This window comes from Balaenoptera borealis, assembly GCF_965194805.1.
Source record: "Balaenoptera borealis genome assembly, chromosome: X".
Classification (NCBI taxonomy): domain Eukaryota; kingdom Metazoa; phylum Chordata; class Mammalia; order Artiodactyla; family Balaenopteridae; genus Balaenoptera; species Balaenoptera borealis.
This window is the reverse complement of record NC_138881.1, coordinates 83,845,626-83,858,671: the sequence shown is the minus strand read 5'-3', so window position 1 is coordinate 83,858,671 and position 13,046 is coordinate 83,845,626. Positions and strand designations below refer to the sequence as shown.

Here is a 13,046-nt window from a genome sequence, read left to right as displayed (position 1 = left end):
GATTTCCCAGTTGTTCACTCAATTTGACAATCTTTTCTTCTAAGACCTTGAGCATATTTTAATGGCTGCTTTAAAATCTTTTTCCGCTAATTCAATAATCTGGGTCATCTAGAACTCCTTTTCCACTAACTGCTTTTTCTCTTGATTATAGATCAAATTTTCCTGTTACTCTGCAGGTTTTATAATTTTTTATTATTTTTACACTGAACATTTTAGATAATTCATTGTAGAGTCCCTGGATTCTGTTATGTTCCTCTGAAGTGTATTTGTTGTAAGTTATTTGTTGATCAAATTGAACCTGTGGAGGCTTGCTTTTATGCTCAATTAGTGTGACTGTCCTTCAACTTTTTTTTCCTTTTGTCCTAAGATGAATGCTTTAATATTGTAACATAACTTTTACCTCTTAGGCATGGTCTTTCTAGGGTTTCAGTGGTAAGACCCAGGTATTTATGAAGCCCCCCTAAAACTCCAAACTCTGTCTTATTTGCAATGGTTATCTGCTGAAATATCTATACAGTGTTTTCAGTCTCCTGGCTCTTCTTTTTCCTGGGCTCTTTGAAGTATCCCCCATAAATGCATGGTTCATGGATTATACAAGAATGTGAGGGGAGTTTATATGCAGATTTGGGAACTTTCTCTCTCTCTCTTTGTAACTTCCCTTTTATCAGAATCTCTTCCTTTAATTTCCCACTGAACTGATATCCTAGAATTCCATTATTTGACTCCTCAAGCCACGCTTTCTGCTTGATTTCTAGCTGCCCCACAGTTCATGTTCTTGGCAGTATTTCAGGGTAAAAGCTGCATAAACATAGATTTCATAACTATTGCCTGAGTGAGGGTTAGTTTACAAGGTTCTTCACCATTACTAGAACTGGAAAGCCAGCAAACTAATATTTAAAGGGACAACAGTGGGAACTTTATCTTTGCCATTCTTTCTTTGTCCAACCACTCAGTCTTGGAAGAAAATGGAGTACAGTGTCATCTGCTTCTCAGTAACTCAAGTTCCTATGGTAACTTTAAATCCAACTTTATGTGCCAAACCCTATAACCAAAGTTTCATCTTCCTAATTGTTTCTGCTTGATCTTTTCTGAATTTTCTGTTTCTGAGCCCATTAGTAGCACTGGTATCACACCTATTTACATATAGGATCTGATTGATGAGATATCTGCTAAGTAAGCCAAAAATACCAATAAAATGTGACCTTAATGAGCAATTTGAGAACAACTTACAAATGCAGCAGAATACTCTGCCAATTAGTCAGGGGAACAGAGAGGCAGTGCCACTTATGCTTATGGAATTTTATTGTTTAGCCAAGAAGAAAAAATGCTATCTAGTTCTTATTAATGGGAGTATGACTTCTTACTTCTCTGACCATATTTATTTTAATAACTGTTCTCTTCGCCTTCAAAGCTGGAACAATTGCCTCTGGCTTTATTTAACTATTGTCATAGAATTTACCCCCATGTTACACTCCTGCCACCCTTTATATCTGTCACTGCTCTGACATTTTCAAATGAAAAGAAATTTGAAGGACATGTATACTCTGATACAACCATAGAAACTCTTTCCGAAAAATGTAGCATGTAATAGCAGTGATAGTACTCAGCAAATGACTTTCTCCAAAGCTTAGTGACACACTTAGAATGGATTGATTACCATTGGGTCAAGGAGAACTAAGTGCCTGGAAAACTCAGATAGGAATGTTGGGACAGAATACCAAGAGGCAAATCTTTAAAATCTAATGTCATATTTAATTTAACTTTTAATTTTCTTCTGGTAATTCCACGAAATTAGGGTATTTAATGTTTCTCTTGAGAAGACATTCAAGAAAGATAAATTTATGCCTTTGGGATAAAGAATAGGGAAGAAAACCATGTGACTTTGCTTCTATCACATACTTGTCTCTTTCTTCCCCATTCAATTGTAAATGCTTTTATCTATAAATAACTCACAGTTGCAAAATGACAAGAGGGCAAATTGTTTGAAGTCCTAAATGTTGTATAATTGATACATCTGAAGCTTACTAATGTAGAGATATGTGCCCTTTAATACATTTGTTTGTGTACATGTATAAATTACAAGCCATACAGATATTGTTTATCTATATTCAAAAAGGCTATGACTCAGAAGACCAATGACTTGAAGTTCTTCTTCCCACTTCTGTGACAAGTCATTTGTTTGTGGCTATAGCTGATGTTTGTAGAGCCTATCTAAATGTATAGGTTCCTTTGTACTTTCTAGAATACTCAAAGATGCTACCCCATTTTTGATTTTTTCACTGTTGGTTGATATTTCTGCTCCTATATTTACCTGTAGTCCAAAGGCAAGCTTCATTATTCAAGACTTACTTTTTCTAGGTCCTTGTAGCAGATCTTAAATCCTTGTTGATTGCATCCCCTCTTCATGTGGCATCTAATTTATAAATATATATATATATATATATATATATATATATATATCTCAATCTTGTTCGTTTATCCAAACTAAAAAGATAACCATAATCTATACACTATTATTTGAGGGGCACAAATATTCTCCTTGACTGAATTAACTGTAATTCAAGACATTACAATTCCCTGGTAAAATACAGATGCTTCCTGGAAAGGGCAAAATATAGAACTCTTTCAAAGCATTAACTCCTCAGTTGAATTATTGTATCAGACTAGCCATAAAATAGAATACGACTGAAGAGTGGGATATACAGAATGGGGAAATATTAATGGAAGGGACCAGAAAAAAAAAGATCCAGAGCACTAGGCCGCCTAGCAGAATTGGTTCCCATGATATTTAGCAGTGTCAGGCTCTGAGTACCCAGAAGACATCATAAGGCACTGGGTTCCTGGGAGCAAATAGGCTGGAAAAGTACTAAAGAAAGGCATCATCTATTTCACAACTTTGCATTGATCTGACCCTCATTGCTGTCATCTACTCAGATGTTCTGCTAGCATTGGCCTTGGAGTCAGTTCATTGCTGGTAGCCTGGCTACAGTCTAACACTTTATTGTTGTTATTTAATTCTGGATGTGACTTATAGGTGCTGTTGATCTAAACATACACACACACACACACACACATATTGAAACAGCAAGATATTGCATCTTCAGAAGGTGATATGCTAATAAAGATGAACCTACTGACCTACAATCCTTGATAACTGTTTTTATTTTATGCATAAATTACATAGATGGTTGGGGAAAAACCAATTCACTGCATAATACTTTTGGGTAAAAAAAAATTATCCATAACCGGATGAACTATTTACAAATGTATCATAATGCAGTATTCAAAACTGGAATCCCTTTCAGTCCAGATTTGCATACAATAATGCTCTATGTATAAAATTCCCTGTATAAGAATCTGGCCCTCTATTAGCGGATGCTTAGTTTCTACATAGGGATTAAATAGGACCCAAAGCCATCCCCAAATTGTGTCCCTGTAAATGTCTAACAGTTAGAAGAGGAAAATGTAATTTGATCATCTGGGCAAGTTACTAATATGCTGTCTTTTTAGGCTTCCCTGTTCTGCTCTTTACATTGCCCAGACTCTGTGTGGTGATTGAACATTGTCCAAGATGCGCTGCCGTTCAAAACCAGACTCACGTTGCGTTTGTGCAATCAGAATGAGCAAGTGTTGGGGAACACAGTTTTCTTATTCATATGACTATGCACCAAGCACTGGGAGGCCTGAGATGTGAGACAGCCAGTCTGTCAATTGTAGCTTTTTCTTCAACTCTGAAGTAAATCTTGAAATAAATCTTTACTTCATGACATTTGTTACATCAAAACTAGATATTTGCCAGATGCAGAATAGCAATAAACAACAACCCCTTCCCCTGTGGCCAGTAACAGAAATAGCCAATTAGAAATAATGCTTCGTGATGACTGTCTCATGCTAAATTGAATTAATTCAGGAAGAACTCAGAGGTTTGTTTGATTGTGTAAATCCTATAAATGAGCCTTGCGAAAGCCAAGTCTAAACATTTTTTATCCAAATAGTTTGAAGCTCTTGCTCTTTCTCTATGTGTCCCTCTTTATGACTTTTTAAAGACAGTGTTATTGAGATATAATTCATGTACCATACAATTCACCCATTTCAAGTGTACAATTCCATGATTTTTCAGTATATTCACAGAGTTGTGTAACTATAGCCACAGTCTAATTTTAGAACATTTTTTGTCACCCTAAAAGAATCTATTAGTAATCACTTCACATTTTCCCCCAAATTTCCAAGCCCTAGGCAACCACTAGTCTACTTCCTGTGTCAACAGCTTCCTTATGACTTTTATAATGCTAACTTTAAGAATGATCTCTCTGGATGGCCAAAAAGCATATGAAAAGATGTTCAACATCACTAATTATTAGACAAATGCAAATCAAAGCTACAATGAGGTATCACCTCACACCGGTCAGAATGGCCATCATCAAAAAACTCTACAAACAATAAATGCTGGAGATGGTGTGGAGAAAAGGGAACCCTCTTGCACTGTTGGTGGGAATGTAAACTAGTACAGCCACTATGGAGAACGGTGTGGATGTTCCTTAAAAAACTAAAAATAGAGTTACCATATGATCCAGCAATCCCACTCCTGGGCGTATATCTGTAGAAAACCATAATTCGAAAAGATATGTGCACCCCAAAGTTCATTGCAGCACTGTTTACAATAGCCAGGACATGGAAGAAACCTAAATGTCCAACGACAGAGGAATGGATAAAGAAGATGTGGTACATATATACAATGTAATATTAACCATAAAAAGGAATGAAATAATGCCATTTGCAGCAACATGCATGGACCTAGAGACTGTCATATTGAGTGAAGTAAGTCAGATAGAAAAAGACAAATATATGATATCACTTATATGTGGAACCTAAAAAAATGGTACAAATGAACTCATTTACAAAACAGAAATAGAGTCACAGATGTAGAAACAATTTTATGGTTACCAGGGGGAAAGGGGGGGAGGGATACATTGGGAGATTGGGATTGACATGTACACACTACTATATATAAAATAAACAACTAATAAGGACCTACTGAATAACACAGGGAACTCTATTCGTTACTCCATAATGACCTATATGGGAAACTAATCTAAAAAAGAGTGGATATATGTATATGTATAACTGATTCACTTTGTTGTACAGCAGAAACTAACACAACATTGTAAATCAACTATACTCCAACAAAAATTAAAAAAAAAAAAAAAAGAATCCATATACTGATGTACTCCAAGTTTGAAAAAAAAAAATGATCTCTATGGGTTACTATTTACTGAAATCACTGTAGAGAGTGCTTTTGGCATGTTGTCCTCAATTCACACAACCATATTATGAAATAGGAATTAGTCTCCTCAATTTACAGAAAAAGAAACTAAAGTTGAGATAGACTTTGATACTTTCCCAAAGTCACATACTTGGTAGAGCTGGAATTTTCTTCCAGTTCTGTCTGGTCAAAGCACCCATGTTTTGTCCAGTATGCTAAAGTGAGATAGGGTAGAGGAGTTTAACTCTGAGGTTGAACCATATGAAATTGCCAACATTAAGTCATATTCACCTACAAAAACAGTAATTTCATAACGTTTAACCGAAATAAATACTTCAATGCCTTCTGTTGGAATGAATCTTAAAAGAATGATTATTACATCAGTCTGCAAAAAGCTTTTAGTGAAGTTGGGATCTACAGACATTAATGCAGCTCCTCTATACTATCAAAGCTCTTCTTTTCCTTCCTCCTAAAGACACCTTGTATAGCTTTACACCCATGAGGGAATATACCTGGCTCCAAGTTAATCTCCTAAAACAATTGTAGGTGTTTTATTTTTTTTTTAATGTTGAATTTCTTATAAAAGGGATAGAAAACTGTAGGGTCGCTTACAAGCATAAGGGGGATTATTCGTCCAAAATGAGTATGGCAGGAGCCCAGAGTCCATCTCAGGGTTTTACCTTGTTCCTTACCAGCAGCTCTTACAGTGAGGATCTGGGTTGGGAAAGCTCAGGAATAGAGCAAGGTTCAGGGAAGAGATAAGGATGACTGTTTTTCACATTATTTGGTAATGGCTGCATCAAAGCAAATACATCAAAATGTTACATAGACTTCAAAATATGAACGACTCTACAGGCATATGACAGAACCTAGGACCCTTCATTTCATTAACATACAGCTCTGCACTTCTATTTTGATTTAGCAAGGAACCACACACTACCAACTATAAGCAGTACCGAATCGGAAAAACATCTCTAACTGAGAGCGGCACGTCTTGTATCTGAAAGAGCTGTCGACCTTATTCTCACTGATTTTAAACACACACACACAAGTAATGGTATGGGTTGGTAGAAGGGCAAGGGATTTTTTGCTCTCTCTTTTTTTCTCTCTTTTCAGTTAAGCAGGATTATCATAAATCTTACTTCCTTTGGAGGACTGTTTATGATGCTTTATTTATATTTAGCTGTTTATTCTTTTTAAGACTACCTGATAGATCATCCTTATGTGAAAGAGTCAGACCATTAAAAATGGATAACTGCCTAACAAATTATATTCTTTTTTTTTTTTTTTTAGAAATTCACGTTTTATTTATTTATTTATTTATTTATGACTGTGTTGAGTCTTCGTTTCTGTGCGAGGGCTTCCTCTAGTCGCGGCAAGTGGGGACCACTCTTCATCGCGGTGCGCGGGCCTCTCACCATCGCGGCCTCTCTTGTTGCGGAGCACAGGCTCCAGACGCGCAGGCTCAGTAATTGTGGCTCACGGGCCCAGTTGCTCCGTGGCATGTGGGATCTTCCCAGACCAGGGCTCGAACTCGTGTCCCCTGCACTGGCAGGCAGATTCACAACCACTGCGCCACCAGGGAAGCCCGCCACAAATTATATTCTTGTCTAATTTCTATCAAATGATTCTGTATGGCATTAGCAAATACTATAAACAAGAAACTCAGCAAATGATTTTATTCCCCAATATTAATCTGGCAGCAAATGGTTACTCTAGCTGCAATTGGGTATCATGTTATCTTGTCAAAAATTCTACATAATAGGAAAGAAAAAGAGAAAGTTTAAATTCAAGAAAGTTCTAAATTACCTCATAGGTCTTGGTTCACCTTTCATCTTCCTCTTAAATCCCCATCATTGTAAGAAAAGTAAATAGCAGGTTGTGTTATGATGTATTAACATTGGCAGATGCACAGCTGGGTATAACTAAGACAGTTGTTGGAAGCCAAAGTTCTTGTGGATCAACTACATCTGTTGCCCAAGTTGCCTATGTCTATTGACACTAATGATAATCTTCCTTCTTAACAGGCTTAGCATGTAAGATGTCTCTGGGGACTTTCTCAAGAGAGGTGCTGCTTTTCTGTTGATTTAGAGATCTACTTGTCCAAACTACAACTGCATCCAAGCTACACAAACTCTTCCTTTGTGTATATTTTGGAGAGGACTTGGTATCATTAAAAGAACTATCAAACGCTTCTCTTTTGTTTGGATATAAATCTGAACAAAAGCATCATTGGCAAATTGTTAGCATAATTCTTCCCAATTCCTATGAGTCATTGTGCACAATTTCTGAAGCAAGCCTTCACTGAGGTTCTTTTTATTTTTTTTAAATTTTTGAATTTTATTTTATTTACTTTTTTATACAGTAGGTTCCTATTAGTCATCAATTTTATACACATCAGTGTATACATGTCAATCCCACTCGCCCAATTCATCACACCACCATCCCCAGCCCCCTGCGGCTTTCCTCCCTTGGTGTCCATACGTTTCTTCTCTACATCTGTGTCTCAACTTCTGCCCTGCAAACCAGTTCATCTGTACCATATTTTTAGGTTCCCCATACATGCGTTAATATACAATATTTATTTTTCTCTTTCTGACTTACTTCACTCTGTATGACAGTCCCTAGATCCATCCACGTCTCAACAAATCACCCAATTTCGTTCCTTTTTATGGTTGAGTAATATTCCATTGTATATATGTACCACAACTTCTTTATCCATTCGTCTGTCAATGGGCATTTAGGTTACTTCCATGACCTGGCTATTGTAAATAGTGCCACAATGAACATTGGGGTGCATCTGTCTTTTTGAATTATGGTTTTCTCTGAGTATATGCCCAGTAGTGGGATTGCTGGGTCATATGGTAATTCTACTTTTAGTTTTTTAAGGAACCTCCATACTGTTCTCCATAGTGGCTGTATCAATTTACATTCCCACCAACAGGGCAAGAGGGTTCCCTCTTCTCCACACCCTCTCCAGCATTTGTTGTTTGTAGATTTTCTGATGATACCCATTCTAACTGGTGTGAGGTGGTACCTCAGTGTAGTTTTGATTTGCATTTCTCCAATAATTAGTTATGTTGAGCAGCTTTCATGTGCTTCTTGGCCGCCATATGTCTTCTTTGTAGAAATGTCTATTTAGGGCTTCTGCCCATTTTTGGATTGGGTTGTTTGTTTTTTTAATATTGAGCTGTGTAAGCTGTTTATATATTTTGGAGATTACTCCTTTGTCCGTTGATTCATTTGCAAATATTTTCTCCCATTCTGAGGGTTGTATTTTCATCTTGTTTATGATTTCCTTTGCTGTGCAAAAGCTTTGAAGTTTCATTAGGTCCCATTTGTTTATTTTTGTTTTTATTTCCATTACTCTAGGAGGTGGGTCAAAAAAGATCTTGCTGTGATTTATGTCAAAGAGTGTTCTTCCTATGTTTTCCTCTAAGAGTTTTATAGTGTCCAGTCTTATATTTAGGTCTCTAATCCATTTTGAGTTTATTTTTGTGTATGGTGTTAGGGAGTGTTCTAATTTCATTCTTTTCCATGTAGCTGTCCAGTTTTCCCAGCACCACTTATGAAGAGACTGTTTTTTCTCCATTGTATATCCTTGCCTCCTTTGTCATAGATTAGTTGACCATAGGTGGGGGGGTTTATCTCTGGGCTTTCTATCTTGTTCCATTGATCTATGTTTCTGTTTTTGTGCCAGTACCATATTGTCTTGATTACTGTAGCTTTGTAGTATAGTCTGACGTCAGGGAGTCTGATTCCTCCAGCTCCGTTTTTTTCCCTCAAGACTGCTTTGGCTATTCGGGGTCTTTTGTGTCTCCATACAAATTTTAAGATTTTTTGTTCTAGTCCCGTAAAAAATGCCATTGGTAATTTGATAGGGATTGCATTGACTCTTTAGATTGCTTTGGGTAGTATAATCATTTTCACAATATTTATTCTTCCAATCCAAAAACATGGTATATCTCTCCATCAGTTGGGATCATCTTTAATTTCTTTCATCAGTGTCTTATACTTTTCTGCATACAGGTCTTTTGCCTCCCTAGGTAGGTTTATTCCTAGGCATTTTATTCTTTTTGTTGCAATGGTAAATGGCAGTGTTTCCTTAATTTCTCTTTCAGATTTTTCATCATTAGTGTATAGGAATGCAAGAGATTTCTGTGCATTAATTTTCTATCCTGCAACTTTACCAAATTCATTGATGAGCTCTAGTAGTTTTCTGGTGGCATCTTTAGGATTCTCTATGCATAGTATCAGGTCATCTGCAAACAGTGACAGTTTTACTTCTTCTTTTCCAATTTGTATTCCTTTTATTTCTTTTTCTTCTCTGATTGCCGTGGCTAGGACTTCCAAAACTATGTTGAATAATAGTGGTGAGAGTGGACATCCTTGTCTTGTTCCTGATCTTAGAGGAAATGCTTTCAGTTTTTCACCATTGAGAATGATGTTTGCTGTGGGTTTGTCATATATGGCCTTTACTATGTTGACGTAGGTTCCCTCTATGCCCACTTTCTGGAGAGTTTTTATCATAAATGGGTGTTGAATCTTGTCAAAAGCTTTTTCTGCATCTATTGAGATGATCATATGGTTTTTATTCTTGAATTTGTTAATATGGTGTATCACATTGGTCGATTTGCGTACATTCAAGAATCCTTGCATCCCTGGGATAAATCCCACTTGATCATGGTGTATGATCCTTTTAATGTGGTGTTGGATTCTGTTTGCTAGTATTTTGTTGAGGATTTTTGCATCTATATTCATAAGTGATATTGGTCTGTAATTTTCTTTTTTTTTTTTAGTATCTTTGGTTTTGGTATCAGGGTGATGGTGGCCTCATAGAATGAGTTTGGGAGTGTTCCTTCTCTGCAATTTTTGGAAGAGATTGAGAAGGATGGGTGTTAGCTCTTCTCTAAATGTTTGATAGAATTCACCTGTGAAGCCATCTGGTCCTGGACTTTGGTTTGTTGGAAGATTTTTAATCACAGTTTCAATTTCCTTACTTGTGATTGGTCTGTTCACATTTTCTACTTCTTCCTGTTTCAGTCTTGGAAGATTATACCTTTCTAAGAATTTGTCCATTTCTTCCAGGTTGTCCATTTTATTGGCATAGAGTTGCTTGTAGTAGTCTTTTAGGATGCTTTGTATTTCTGTGGTGTCTATTGTAACTTCTCCTTTCTCATTTCTAATTTTATTGATTTGAGTCCTCTCCCTCTTTTGCTTGATGATTCTGGCTAATGGTTTATCAATTTTGTTTATCTTCTCAAAGAACCAGCTTTTAGTTTTATTGATCATTGCTATTGTTTTCTTTGATTTCTATTTCATTTATTTCTGCTCTGATCTTTATGATATCTTTCCTCTGCTAACTTTGTGTTTTGTTTGTTCTTCTTTCTCTAGTTCCTTTAGGTGTAAGGTTAGATTGTTTTTTTGAGATTTTTTCCTGTTTGTTGAGGTAGGCTTGTATAGCTATAAACTTCCCTCTTAGAACTGCTTTTGCTGCATTGGATAGGTTTTGGTTTGTCGTGTTTTCGTTGTCATTTGTATCTAGGTATTTTTTGATTTCCTCTTGGATTTCTTCAGTGATCTCTTGGTTGTTTAGTAATGTATTGTGTAGTCTCCATGTGTTTTATTTTTACATTTTTTCCTTGTAATTCATTTCTAATCTCATAGCATTGTGGTCAGAAAAGATGCTTGATATGATTTCAATTTTCTTAAATTTACTGAGGCTTGATTTGTGACCCAAGATGTGATCTATCCTGGAGAATGTTCCATACACACTTGAGAAGAAAGTGTAATCTGCAGTTTTGGGACAGAATGTGCTATAAATATCAATTAAATCTATCTGGTCTATTGTGTCATTTAAACATTCTGTTTCCTTATTTATTTTCATTTTGGATGATCTGTCCATTGGTGTAAGTGAGGTGTTAAAGTCCCCCACTATTATTGTGTTACTGTCCATTTCCTCTTTTATAGCTGTTAGCAGTTGCCTTATGTATTGAGGTGCTCCTATGTTGGGTGCATATATATTTATAATTGTTATATCTTCTTCTTGGATTGATCCCTTGATCATTATGTAGTGTCCTTCCTTGTCTCCTGTAAAATTCTTTTTTTTTAAGTCTATTTTATCTGATATGAGTATTGCTACTTCAGCTTCCTTTTGATTTCCATTTGCATGGAATATCTTTTTCCATCCCCTCACTTTCAGTCTGTATGTGTCCCTAGGTCTGAAGTGGGTCTCTTGTAGACAACATATGTATGGGTTTTGTTTTTGTATCCATTCAGCAAGCCTGTGTCTTTTGGTTGGAGCATTTAATCCATTCACGTTTAAGGTAATTATTGATGTATATGTTCCTATGACCATTTTCTTAATTGTTTTGGGTGTCTTTTTGTAGGTCTTTTTCTTCTCTTGTGTTTCTCAATTAGAAAAGTTCCTTTAGCATTTGTTGTAGATCTGGTTTGGTGGTGCTGAATTCTTTTAGCTTTTGCTTGTCTGTGAAGCTTTTGATTTCTCCTTCGAATCTGCATGTGATCCTTGCTGGGTAGAGTAATCTTGGTTGTAGGTTCTTCCCTTTCATCACTTTAAGTATATCATGCCCCTCCCTTCTGGCTTGTAGGGTTTCTGCCGAGAAATCAGCTGTTAACCTTATGGGACTTGCCTTGTATGTTATTTGTCATTTTTCCTTTTCTGCTTTCAATAATTTTTCTTGGTCTTTAATTTTTGCCAATTTGATTACTATGTGTCTCAGAGTGTTTCTCCTTGGGTTTATCCTGTATGGGCCTCTCTGCACTTCCTGGCCTTGGGTGACTATTTCCTTTCCCATGTTAGGGAAGTTTTCGACTATAATCTCTTCAAATATTTTCTATGGTCCTTTCTCTCTCTCTTCTCCTTCTGGAACCCCTATAATGCAAATGTTGTTACGTTTAATGTTGTCCCACATGCCTCTTAGGCTGTCTTCATTTCTTTTCATTCTTTATTCTTTATTCTGTTCCGCAGCAGTGAATTCCACCATTCTGTCTTCCAGGTCAATTATCCGTTCTTCTGCCTCAGTTATTCTGCTATTGATTCCTTCTAGCGTAGTTTTCATTTCAGTTATTACATTGTTCATTGTTCATTATTGTTCATCTTTAATTCTTCTAGGTCTTTGTTAAACATTTCTTGCATCTTCTCGGTCTTTGCCTCCATTCTTTTTCCGAGGTCCTGGATCATCTTCACTATTATTATTCTGAATTGTTTTTCTGGAAGGTTGCCTATCTCTACTTCATTTAGTTGTTTTTCTGGGGTTTTATCTTGTTCCTTCACCTGGTTTATAGCCCCTGTTTTTTCATGTTATCTATCTTTCTTTGAATGTGTTTTTTGTTCCACAGGCTGCAGGATTGTAGTTTTTCTTGCTTCTGCTGTCTGCCCTCTGGTGGATGAGGCTATCTAAGAGGCTTGTGTAAGTTTCCTAATGGGAGGGACTGGTGGTGAGTAGAGCTGACTGTTGCTCTGGTGGGCAGAGCTCAGTAAAACTTTAATCCACTTGACTGCTGTTGGGTGGGGCTGGGTTCCCTCTATGTGGGTTGTTTGGCCTGAGGTAACCCAACACTGGAGCCTACCTGGACTCTTTGGTGGGGCTAATGGTGGACTCTGGGAGGGCTCACACCAAGGAGCACCCCCTAAAACCTCTGCCACCAGTGTCCTCATCCCCACAGTGAGCCACAGCCACCCGCTGCCTCCGCTGGTGACCCTTCAACACTAGCAGGTAGGTCTGGCTCAGTCTCCCCTGGGGTCACTGCTCCTTCCCCT

The 13,046-nt window shown here is 37.0% G+C and overlaps 1 long non-coding RNA gene across 1 annotated transcript in view; it reads left to right on the top strand.

The window, feature by feature from the left end:
* The window catches only part of LOC309620829, a 443,526-nt gene that overhangs the window by 159,150 nt on the left and 271,330 nt on the right, over positions 1-13,046 (top strand). The window lies entirely within an intron of this gene.